Consider the following 14,254-nt stretch of genomic DNA (forward strand, 5'->3'; position numbering starts at 1 on the left):
AAAATAGAAATTAGAGTCTAAATGGTCAAATAGACTATGGTTATGGTTTGGCATCAATGGAATAATTTGTATGTCTATTGGTATGACGATGGTCAAATAGACTATGGTTATGGTTTGGCATCAATGGAATAATTTGTATGTCTATTGGTATGACGATTCCAATTCAGAAATGCCTTATAAAAGACTCCACGATTGATGTTAGGTGTAAAATTGTATTGGACTTAAAGGGAATTGTGTAGCTTAACCAAATGTGTTGTCCCAAGAGGACCAACAGTAGAAACCATGTTTATCGACATTGGGAGGTCTTTTTCCTGAAATATGGATGACCACTGTGTTTTTTTATGTAGTTTATTTTTGAAGGTTATTGTCTTGATGACTTTATCCTATTCATCGTTCCATGCGGCTAACATTGATTGAGGCCCTTTCGGTAAAAGGAGTCGGGCCCTTAGAGCCTATGGGTGCCAGAAGGTTGATCATGATTCATGTCCCTTTCTTTATCCTGACATCTTATTATATCTATATTGTTTGTGCATGTGATTTATCATCGATTTTGGTAAATGCATATATTTTATCCCTTTTCTTAGATTGCATGCAATACTCATCGTACTGGCTATTACCGAATGCCATATCATTTCATGATGTAGGTTCCAAGGGCTTTTCTTGAACCTTAGTTGGATTAGGATGCCTGTCATGACCAGGCTCTAGTTTGGGTCATGACAAGTAGGTGGAAAATGAGACAAAAAAGTAGGTAGAAATAGAGCAAAGACAGAGCAAAAAAAACTAGGTATATAAAGCAGGACGTGAGCCAGTAGAATAGTGGGAAAGGGGGTAAACATTATCCCAAGAGGAAGACTTAGGGATATTCTTATAATTAAACTAGTGCTCCAGTCCCAAAGTCTTCATGTGATTAGTGTTTCCCGTTTAGTAATGGCTCTAGGGTACAGTGTGCTCTGTATCAGGCTAGTGTAGTTCAGTCATCCTCACCTTACCCTCTTTTCCATTTTTGTGGGAAGCCTCACCGTGGATATTGTTAGAGGGGAAGAACTTGTGCATCAGATGTGGCCAGCCTGATCATATGCAGTAAGATTGCCCTTCAGCTAAGGTTCCATCTGGGGCTAATAAGGTTCCGATTGCCACTTCATTAGCGCCTGCAGTTAAGGGTGCTACTTCAGGGATAGGGAATGACTAAAATTTCCTATATACACTTTCTACTCATCAGGAATATGAGGCATCCCTAGATGTTATCAATGGTATGTTACAACTTTTCTCTTGAGATTTTTATTACTTTCTTGATCTCAGTTCCACCTTATCCTAAATGACTCCTTATGTGGTTGTATAATTTGGTTTTGGTCCCAAAAGTATTTCTAATCCCTTCATAATTTCTGCCTTGGTGGGTGAGTTTATTGTGTACATCTTTCTTGGGGAAACATTGGTAGATTTAATAAAACTTGATATTGTGGATTTTGATGTAATATTGGGATGGACTGGCTTTATTCGTTCAATGCTTCTTAGATTGTAGGACTAAAACGGTAACCTTTCATTTCCCCAATGAACTAGTGATTCAATGGGAGGGAAGTTCCCTAGTACCAAAAGTAAAGTTTATTTCTTATCTTAGAGCTCAAAAATTAATATCTAAAGAGTGATTGTATCATCTAGTTTGGGTCAAGGATTCTAACTCTGAAAGTACCCATTGCAGTCTATTCCCTTAGTTAATGAGTTTTCTAAAGTTTTTTTGATGATCTTACTGAGATCCCGTTGATTGAGAAATAGACTTTGGGATTGATCTCTACCGGATGCCCATCTCATTTCCATTCCTTCTTATAGGATGGCTTCGATAGAGCTGAAAGAACTAAAGGAGAAATTAAAGGATCTCCGTGATAAGGTTTTTATTCGTTCCAATATTTCTCCTTGGGGCACTTGTGTACTTTTTGTGCAAAAGAAAGATAGGTCTCTCTGGAGGTGAATAGACTACCATTAGCTGAATAAGGTCACCATGAAAAATAAGTATCCCCTTCCTAGGATTAACAACCTTTTTGATAAGCTTCAGGGAGCTAGGTGTTTCTCTAAAATAGACCTTCATTTTGGGTTACCATCAACTAAAGATTAGGGAAGCTGATATTCCCAAGACTGCCTTCAGAACCCATTATGGCCACAATGAATTCTTGGTTATGGCATTTGGGTAGACTAACGCTCTGGATGCTTTCATGGACTTTATAAAGCGGGTGTTTAGATAGTTTTTGGACTTATTTGTCATAGTTTTTATTGATGACATCTTGGTGTAATCCAAAAGTGAGAAGAATCATGAAAATTACCTCTGAATTATGTTATAGACTCTTAATAATCAAAAGTTGTATGCAAAATTTTCAAAATATGAATTTTGGTTGTGTTCTGACTTTTCTTCTGTGTTTGTCTCTAGTGAAATGATTGAAGTGGATCCTCAAAATATGATGGTGGTAAAGAAATGGTCTTGACCCATGATTCCAACTGACATTAGGAGCTTCTTAGACTTAGCAGGTTAGTGTAGGATATTTGTGGAGAGTTTTTCATCCATTGTTTCACCGCTTATGAGATTGACTTAGAAGAAGGTAAAGTTTCTATAGTCTAATGCTTTTGAGGTTAGTTTTGTGAAATTGAAGGATCAGTTGATATCTGCTCTTATTTTGACCCTACCCAAGGGTATTGAGGGGTTTGTATTGTATTGTGATGCATTTTATGTGGGACTTGGGTGCATGTTGATACGACATGGGAAGGTTGTGGCTTAAGCTTTTGGACAACTTAAGGTGCATGAGGGAAATTACCCAACTCATGATTTAGAGTTAGCTGTTTTGTTGTTTGCATTGAAAATTTAGTGTCACTACTTGTATGGGGTGCAAGTGGATATTTACTTGGACTATTAGAATTTGCAGTATGTGATCACCCAGAAAGAATTAAACCTCAAGCAGATGAGGTGGCTCAAAAAACTTAAGGATGACGACATAAGCCTGCACTACCATCTAGGTAAAGCTTATTGACACGACCCAAAATAGGACCTTGTTGTTGAGGGCATTTCAAGTCCAATCGTGACCCGAGACCACCCCCAATACCCAATCTAACAAACCAACATATACCCTGAGTCGGATGAATTTCAAACGTATAACAAGATAATACATTTAAGGACATAAGGGCTTTGGGATAGGTCAACTTTCTAGATAAACCCAACCAAGTCAATCCATCCAATAACCAAAACCAACCAACCAAACCAAAATGATAACCCAACGTATATATAATATATAAATCATAACCATTCCATACCTAAGTCCATAGTTGTCCATACAAAGCCTCTAAATCAAACCAAAGAGTATCTAATAGGGACATGCCCCCGATCATAGATAAAAACCAAGTCGATGAAAAGACAAAGGTATATAAGGAGATCTATGACATGAAATAGATGTCTTCCGATCTATGGAAGATCACCACATCAATCCAACATTGACTATCCCCTAATTCGATCAATGAGCAGGAGGAGTAGTATGACTAGTTCTTGAATCGCATAGGGATACAGTCACCCGAAGAAGGATTAGCGGCTGAATGCTAGCATGCACTCAGGATAAGGCTAAAATAATGCCAACCTTAAAAACCAAGTAAACCAATTATATGCATTCACAACCACACACACACACATACATACATACATATATATATATATAATTCACATCGGGAAAGAGAGTCAGGTTTAGCATACCTTTAAAACCATTAAACTGGATATGGGTAGCTTAACCGTAATAATCTACCCACGGGCTATATGGGTCAAGTTTACCCCCTGGACGGACCCCAATGCGTGTAGTCGCACGAACTAGAGATACCATAGGAGTAGGGGATTCCCGTGTACCCTTCGCTCTCTATGATACATATATATAAGTGTTAGGTGATTCTTGTTTACCCCTTAAGTATATGGTCGACATGACAAATCCTCATGTCGGCAAACATGAGTTTCCAGTGTCCATTCTTTGGACTCACACCTTTAGGGTTAACTATCATACCCTGCCATTATTGCCCAATTAAAACCGTTACCACACAATCGAACCACCAATTCCATTATTATTAACCAAGTCTATAAGTAGTGGTATCGTCATACCACTTTAGCTTGCAAGCAATGTCCTTAGCCAACCTTAGGGGATTTCCATGTACCCCATAGGTTACATTATTTAGTTTACTTGGGGGATTCCCATGTACCCTTCAAGTATATCATTATTAGTCTTACTTAGGGGATTCTCCTGTATCCCACAAGTAATTCATTCAAAACAATTTCATAGCCACCCAGACATTACCATTTAACCATTTCAAACCATTCATACCGTTCAAAACTATTCAAACTGATTAGGGTTCCATTAGCAAACCATACCGTGCAATAAATTCATTGAAAGTTCAACAATAGAGTAAAACATTCTCATAGGAATTTATCAAACTTGTTGAGGTCATACCTTTCATAGATCAAAACCAAAGCATAAACCATCAAGTTTAGGGTTACCCATGACCCAATTATTAAACCACAACTAACAGGCACCCATCTATACAAGACACTACCATTTATGATTCAAAATCAATGTTTAAAACACATTAAATCACGCCTTTAGTTGGAACTAACAATGAGGGAGAAGTATATGCCTTATACAAGAAGATTCATGGAAGGAAGCTTGACTCTTGATCCATTTGAAGAACACTTATAGAAACCCTAGCCTCTAATCTTTAAGAGAGAGTTAGAGAGTATTTTTAGTGTGTTTCTATCTTTCCAAGTAAGTTATGAGAGGCCACCAAGTGTTATATAACATAGGGACATAAGGTTTTTAGGAAGAGAAATATCCGAAATACCCCCAGCTCTAAAGTTAAAGATATGCACGCAGGAGGGTACGACCACCACCCCTTAGTCGTACCCTAGCGTACGAGTGGTACCCTAACTCATAGCCTAAGCCTTACCATAGACTTCAAAATTAATCATCATACAATAGTACATGCCAAATTCGTACCCTAAGGTAGAGAAGTACCCGTAACTCTTTACCTAAGTTAGTCAATAAGCATCATACAACCTGGCATCATACCCCTTGTATCCTTCCATACGACTAGCATGATGCTTAGTTGTATCTAGGACAAAAACCAACCCCAAACACACCGACTAATATAATAGAGAGGGACACCAATCCGTACCATAGCATACAAGAAGTATGCTTAAATCGTACCTTGTTCAAAGTGTTCAAACTCAAGAAATTTTGCAAGGGTCAAAGTTTAGGGTATTTTAGTGTCCCCCACTTATGACCATTCATCCGTGAATGACGAGAAAAGGAAAGCACAAGCATGATTTAACATTAATACCCATCAAACTTTCCTTCAACCAAATTAGAAGACAAAGAGATAATGCAAGAAGAGAAGATCATCACATACACCAAGCATAATTTACACCCCAACACTTTTATTCTGACCTTTTACTAAGTTAGAATACAAATACGCAAGGAAATCATCCTTTTCTTTAACGAAGATAGAAAAAGTGTATGTGATGAAGAACACATACCTCACGCATGAATTATCAAAATGAAGAACCAATGTAGATACTTGAACTACATGTCCACTTCCACATCCCAATTGGCTTTCTCAGACTTTTTGTTCCACCATAGAACCTTCATCGAAGCCACACCTTTTTGTTTGTAACCGACAAACTTACCAACCAAGATTCTTACTGGGACCTTCTTAAAGAACAAAGAGTCTGAGATACCAATACCACCTAAAGAAAACAACCAATGAAGGACCACCCACACCTTACCTTAACATAAACACATAGAATACCAGATAAATAGAACTCATGCTAGAGGGCAAGTCTAATTCAACTTACAATACCCCAGAGACACATCACCATGAGAGCCTGATTCTAACCATACACTACTTCCATGTTCAAGCCTATCCAAAGAAAAAAGGAGTTAACTTAGGACACAGGACTTTACTCTTTACATCTGTCCTAAAATACTACTCTACCTCATCATTGAAGCCAAGCATCATGCCTCACCAAGCTTCTTAAGTACCCAACACAAAGATTGGTATATCTATCAACCATAATATTCAAGCCTACCTTTTCTATACCTGTGGTATGATCTATCCTTCCAAAGGTTTAGTAGCCTCTATCATTTTACCACGAAGATTTTCACCACCTATTCCTCTCTTAACCACTCCTCATGACAATAACCTTACCTCACCCTCCAAAACCTTAGCTTTAGTAGTCACCCCAGATCTCCCTCACTTAGGGACTTCTACCTCTCCTCCATTTCAAAACATCACTACACCTCTACAACCACTACTATCCTAATATAAGAAGGGTCATTAAGGAACTAAAGTACAAGAATTAAGAATAAGGGAGTTACTTTCCAATTACAACTCCTATTTACTGTACTACCCAAGGAGAGACCTGCGAAATGAGACACGACACCATAAGCATAAGGTACTTCATAAAAACCACCTAGGTCATAAATTAAGAATCATCCTGACATAACTATACCATAGTAGGAGTCCTTAAGACTAGACACCAAAGGACACATGACCTAATATATTATAGGTAATATAACATAAGGAGAAGATTCATATCCAGGGAACAAGGCTAATGTAGAATGCAAACCTTAGGTATAAGCGCTACCAGAATACTCAACACTAGGAAAGTGCTCTCTTAATTGAGATAGAAGAGAATCACTATGCCCCAACCTTCCCTTGTAGTCACTAGTAGAAGAAAATTTAAGATTAATCCTCAACCTTATCCTATTACACCTGTAAGCATAACACTCCTCTCTAATGAGAATAATCAAAGGCGTACACTAGTGATGCTTGGTTCCCCTATACTTGAAACCTCATTCACCCAAATTCTACCTATAGTCCAGTATAGTCATCTAAACTCTATGCTCTAGCCCAACCAATGACCTAACCACCAATCCACCAGTTCAACCTGACCCCCCCACCTATAAGTCACAACCTTCCCACTATTGAATTCCTAAGTCACAAACCTTTCCCCCTTCTGAACACCTCATCAAACGTACCAATATACCTCCATAATCCATGCACTGCTATCCACGAACTAACATACTCCATTCATCAACATCAATATCCAGGATTCACACTTAGTGTCTATCAACCACCATGCATTCCCTAAAAAATCACCCCATATAGAATAGACATATATGGTTCACCCTACAAGGAGGACACTCTAGATTCCTTATTCACCCACCGACAACTTATGTATTTCTAGGGAAAACCATCCCCTCTATACATAAAAGAAAGGGAACACTCCACAGAGATCACTAGAGCGGGCGAAACCTTTTTATAAAGGGGTTTTTTAATGGCCCCTTAGGCCCTTTTAACTCAACCAAAACCATCCTATAAAGAAAGGACAAAAATTGGACAAGTATCTAAAATAAGACCAAGACACAACTCAATCTCCCAACCAGAAAGACACCATGAGGGTCATCAGAAAGGACCTCAGGAAAACTCATTCACCATCAAAACCGAATACAAATCAAAGAACTTTTGAGTTAGAATCTGTAACCCGAACCAAGTGATAGAGACACCATTTGGAGATTAATCTCCAAGCTCTAAGATATGACATAACCTTTCCCCTTAATAGCAAGGGAATCATCCTCCTATCTCATAACTGACTCACCAAGGATCCTAAAAATAATCTTACGAGTCCAACAGTCTAATGATGCATAGCACGAGTACAACTAATCCATCCCCTGAGTGACATCAAATCTGCCATATCTAATTTAAGCAAATCCATGAAAGTCTCCTTTACTAGCAACAAATACTATGCACACCCTATGAACTTTTTTGGCAATCACGAAGTCATCTACCGGGCTAGAAATAAAAAAAGGGTCCAAAGTAACCTTAGGACCAAAACCAAATTACATGGCCATAAGTGGGGTCACATAAGAGAACGGGGACCCCAGACCAAGTAAATAATTAACATCAAGGAAAAAAAGTTACAATATACCAGTGTCAGTATCAGAAGATCCCTCAAACTCCTGAGGGATAGTAAAAGCATTGAGATGATCCCAACCAATGCTAGAGTGAGAAGCAACATCCATTGGTACAAGAGTTAGAGAAGTGGCAATCGGCATCCTATTATTCCAAGCGCCAATCCCTATGGGACACTCCTATTGCATAAGACCCAACTAACCATAATTAAATAAATGATTCCTCCCTTCCACATAACAACAATGGTGTGATCGACCATAAAACCAATAAGGAGGGTATGATGGCGCAGATTGGACCCCACCAGCCAGAGATTGGGCACCTTGTTCCCTAAAAGCATTATTATTTTAGAAATGCCTGTCTCTCGATGACTTCGAGTACAGAGCACTAGCTATAGAATAGGAGTTAAGACCCACCCAATTCTTCTTAGACTACTTACCACCATACTTTTGGCCTCCCATTTGTTAAGAAAATCAAGACCTCTTACTCTGCCTATTTCTCAACTTTACCTCATCCTCCTTTGTTGATAACGATCAACTTACACTTTAATTTAGTGTAAGGCATTCGTTATTAATATATCTACCCAACTTTTAGAGTTGGGCTAAAATCTATAGGGAACAATATGAGTGGCGATTAAACTAATTTGAGACTATAGCTAAAAGTTGAATTCAAACAAATGATACAAAAAGATAAAATAGGGGTTTTGGAGATTGGCCGATAAATTGTTGGTCACTTTAACTTAAGTGTTCATAATCAAGAGTTTATGAAAAATTAGAATTATGTTTACTAGGGGTTTGGGTACTTGACAGATGCTAATAGTAGTTTAAGATTCTCACAGTAGATAGGACAAGAAGTTATCTTTATCGAAGTTATGCCTAAATATCTCTCAACCTACTTAAGCATTTAATTACCTAATCCTCGCTGACTTAGAGAATTTATATTCACAACCCAGATTTTACCTCAGGTTAACCAACCTTGTTACAGCACTGATTATTAAATAGAGTATTTCCAAGTCCCTATTGGTAATTCACTTCCCACTATATTTGATTTCTTTCTCAAGCAATCAAAGTGGGTTTTATCTGTTGTTTGCAACCAATAGATGTTAATTAAAACCTCAGAATTATCAAGAAGTCCTACCACCTTTCAAATCCTAATCAATCAGCACTTTATCAAGCCTTAACCCTAGATCCCATAATTCAGGTTAATGGAATTTAGCCACTCATAATGCAAAAATCAAAACAACGAGTTGCATTCATGCTTTGAAAGTTAAACTTACCACAAGAAGAATAATAAGTAGTGAATCACAAATTAGATCACAATGGAAATCCTAAAATAATGATAATAATATATTCAAAGTATTTGCTTTTTCAAGCTAAGAAATTAGAGAGAGAAAATATCAAAGTATCGTCAAAACTCAATGTGCGGGCCTCTCCAAGAAAACCCTAAACAAGGCTTTAAATAGTTCACCCTAAATAAGGAAACAAAATGATAAAATTTCAATAATCTGTCAAATTAGGTGACGACATTTGTGATAGCCTATCAGGAGGCTGACGACTTATCACAAATGTCTTCAACTCCTTCTTTCATTTTGGCTCTTCCTGCTTAAGGCTGACGATAATCTTGATGACTTATCAGCTCCTTGATGACCTCCCACAAAATATCATCAAGGCTCTGCTTCAGTTCTACTTTGTTACCTTAGGTTGACGACATTCTTAACAGCTTATCAGACCCTTGATGACCTATCATAAAATATCATTGCAGCTTTTAACGTAGACCAATTCTCTATCTACTGCTGATGATGAAACTAATAGCTTACCACGGGGCTGACGACTTATCACAAATGTCGTCAGCCATACTTTTCTTCAGATTTTAACTTTTTTGTTTCCATTCTTATTGGTTCTCTATCGTATCAGCTTCTACTGTAAAATCAAATATAAAATAATCAAAAATGACAAAAGTTGCTTAAGACTTTACAATTATTCATAGTTAAAAGCCTTAAATGTGTTAGCATCTGCTTACACATCACCCATACCAATAGGATCAAACTGGCATGACAGAGTTGTTCTGAGTCAATAAATGAATACAATGTCAAAACTCGACACTGGCAATCTCTCTTTGAGGTAATTAAACATGAGTGACACCTTTTGAAGTAGGGTCAATGGAGACTGATGGAACTCCATAGGGAAAATCTGAAACTATGATCCTTGATCGATCTGTGCCCCATGAGTTAGCAAGATCCATCCATGTAATCCTCGAGTAGGACAAGTAAGTTTACATAAACTTTAGATAGTTGAGAGGACATGATCTGAAAGGTGATCCAAAGAAGATTTAAAGAAGAGTTCAAGATCATAAACTCTATAGCTCGAAAATAGTACAACAAGAAAGTAAAACATTCCTAAATGCCTTGTAGCCTCCTGATTATAAGTGTGATGTACAACACACCCATAAGCAAGACTGTACATGACATGACTTTATGGACACCTTGTGAAACCAAAACCTAGACAATGATACCAACTTTACACGACCTTGTAATGCCCTGAATCTAGTATCCAAAATGTTATACGGTGCCCATGACCCTGAAAGACCACAAGCTAACCCATGACTGATATCTATATACTGAGCACTGAATAATAGTAATAATATTATAAAAGCAGAAACATGAAATAAAAGGACATAAGGTTCAATACTAGTACATAACTAAAAAATATGGTATAACAATACCAAAATAACTGAGATAATTGTTTGAATATACTGTAGTCTAAAAGCCTCTTCTTAACTGTCTGAATAAGGAGTTGATGGGACATGTCCCCAACTAACTCCAACTACTAAAATAAACTGAAAATTAAATAGTAATGTGATCATCATGTCCTCGAAGGATGAGGACTCACTGCTAACTCTGATCGTTGAACTGGGATGCTACTGGTTCTCTTGAGCTCGTGCTTCTAAACCTATGGTATAAGACACCATAGTGAAAATGTGTCAGTACTTTGAATATACTAGTATGCAAGTGAGGTCGGTTGAATGTAATAGGTTCATATGCATGAACAATACTAACTGACTAATTAACATGAATATGAGAATACATGCATGCATACGTAACTATAATTGAGATCATGATAGGACTAGATACTGAGATCTAACTACTGAGTCTACTGACATTGACATCTGAGTCACTGATGAGTGAGAAACTAATATTGTATTACTGAATATTGAGGGACTGATACTATGTTACTGATACATGGATAACTGTGTCTGACAGTTCTGATTATGAAGAACGGGTCTAGTTGACCGTATCTGATATTCCTAAAGCTGAATGCTAATAACATAAGTGCTGATAACTGATATAACTAATAACATAAGTGATTGTATCTGAAAGTCTAGAACCTAATGGAACTAGTAGAGTTCTATACTTTATCTAAGTAATTGAATTTGAGATCAGTCCTATCTAGTGGGTGATCTCTACATCAGATGATACTGACACTGATTGACCATAGTTGAGATCAGTCCTATTTGGTGGGTAATCTCGGTGTCTATTTATAATAATAAGGATTAACTGTATCTGATAGTCCTAAATCTATACTACAGAGCTGAATTGACTATATATGATAGTCCTAATTCGGTAACTAAAACTGTGGGATGTATTCATCTAACCGACATACCCCATACTAAGCTAACTGGGGTCCAACTTATAACCCCAGCTGAAGGGTGTCAATATTACGCCACTGGTAAAGAAAACTATTGTGGAGTCAGTCCTAATCTAGCGAGTGACCCCTGGGATCAGTCCTATATATTTAAATACGCTAACAGGTGATCCCTTTGTATGTCAGTCCTATCTAATGGGTGACATCTCGTACCTACATTGTTTATGTAGTTCTAAAACTTAGGTATTGCTTCTAGGGATCTCATTCCTATCTAGCAGGTGAGTCCTCTTTCCTAGGCTCGCTCGGTGCTGAATCCTACCCCCATCCGAAAGACACTAAACTGATTAACTGAACTAAGCTGATTAACTAAACTGAACTGACACTAGTGGTATTTTCTAGTAGAAAAAAACTGAATTTACTGAGTTTCGTTGACTGACAAAATGTACTAAGTTCTGAGGACTGACTGATAATACTGAAGTTAATGAGATTGACTGGGAATACTAAGGTTACTGAGATTACTGAGCTACTGAAATTACTGAGATTTTTTTAGATTTTCTGAGTCACATAACTGACTTAGTTCTATGGATAATAGCTTGACTGAGGAGATCGTGAAAACATGATATGGCTCTAGGCACAAAGCTAAATGTTCGGGTACAAGTACCCCCAGGACTCGATGAGAAGAAATTGACATAGCATGGCTTACTTGAACACGTGACCAACAACACAATTCATAATTCATACATTGAAGCACTTCATCAAACATCTAATTTGCATAAGCTTGTACATTTCATGATATCATACTAGTTGGGCATTGTTCCTTCATCCAGGCATTTAATCATACACATGGTAGGCATAGCACATGTAGACAACATTATACAATAATTAATCATCATGATTCATCTCTAATTTTTTCATCCTACGGTTTATTTATAGGTTCACATGAATATACATCTATACAAATCAATTCCATATAAAATTTATCACCCAACATGGATTTGAATTTAATTGATCACTCTCAACATAAACAACACAAACCCAACATGAAATTCATAAAGAAATCCATAAACTTAAACTTAGAAAAAAGATTCTCGGGCTTCATGGACGAAAGGAGTCCATGAATGAACACTATGCAAACCTTAGTTCATGATTTCATAAAGATTGACGATGAAACCTTCTTGAATTTAAATCCCCAATAGAAACCCTAGCTTGTTCTTTAGAGAAACTTGAGAGAAACTAGTATATTTTTGGTGAAGAATGAATAAATCACGTGTTATTAGTATATGTAAGGGTAGGAAATTGACCCTTTTAACCCTGGAAGCGTCTTTAATTTTTGAGAAAATTTCCCAATTTTCATCCTTGGCGTGACGCGCCACTATCTCGCTAAGCCACTGAATGTGACAAACAGGAAATTGCACGGTGGTGCGACGTGGAGCTATCGCATTGCCACCTTGTCTGCGATTTGAAACTTTGGCATGATACGCCACTATCGTAGAGCAACACTGGAAATTGACAATCTCTATTTGACCTATCTCTACGATGTGCTGAAGGCTCAGGTGATACACTGTCTTACTAAAAAGGCTCTAACTCTTCACCCTAGTGTCGGATTTGGGCGAATTTAGTATCGATGGAAAGCTTATTCGATTCCCCACATAATAAAAAGTGAAAATCTTGAAAATAACACGTGTAAAAAAATGGATTCATCTTTCAAAGAAATCTTCTAACATTCTTAGAAAACTTTTCAAGCTAGGAAAAGTATGGGGTGTTACAATATCTCCCCCTTGAGAACATTCATCCTCAATTAAGACTGAGTGAAAGAGAAAGAATACAAACTGGCATACATAATGAACATGACTAGCTGGAACATAATTTCATGACTGTCATGGCTGAATATAACATACTAAATATGCATATCTGATGTATGACTAATAAGCTGAATTCATGCATATCTGATGCATGACTGATAATATAATCTGATGAACTGAATTTCTCGTAGTGAGAATGCATGTCTAATGCATAATTACATACCTAAACTGATATATGAATACAATGTTGAATATGCAAGGGTACTTAGTACCAAGTTTGTGATGAACACTGAACATAAAACTGAGTAATACTAAGGAGAATTGTTATCTTAACAAAAAATGCTAATGAATTTGCGATCGTCTGACTAAACATGCATGGGCAGAAATATGAGAATCTAACTGATTCTGGTCTGATACATGACATACGAACTGAACATCATAAATGGAACTGAGCCTCCAAATAATTGGCCTAAAGCTAAGGTTAGGACTTTGAGGCTCAACTTATGAATATCCTCTACTCTAAATTGGATTCTTTATTCGAAGAGAAACTTTATTTAAGGCATAGGAACATTGGGGAATAATGGGGTATCTCCCCCTTGGGACACTATGTCCCTCTAAGAATACTCACCTTACTGAGATACTGGGCCGATGCATAGGGCATCAACCGACTGATTTATGACTGAGAGTTTAACTTTGAGCCTATGATCACTAGTATGACATAAATACTAAAAGAAGGGAAACTATTCCTAAAACATCTCATAGCCTCCTGCACATAAGTGTGGTGCACAACACACGCATATACAAGACTCTACTAAATGCAACTTTTCAAACTTC

Source organism: Capsicum annuum, chromosome 4 (genome assembly GCF_002878395.1).
Source record: "Capsicum annuum cultivar UCD-10X-F1 chromosome 4, UCD10Xv1.1, whole genome shotgun sequence".
NCBI lineage: Eukaryota > Viridiplantae > Streptophyta > Magnoliopsida > Solanales > Solanaceae > Capsicum > Capsicum annuum.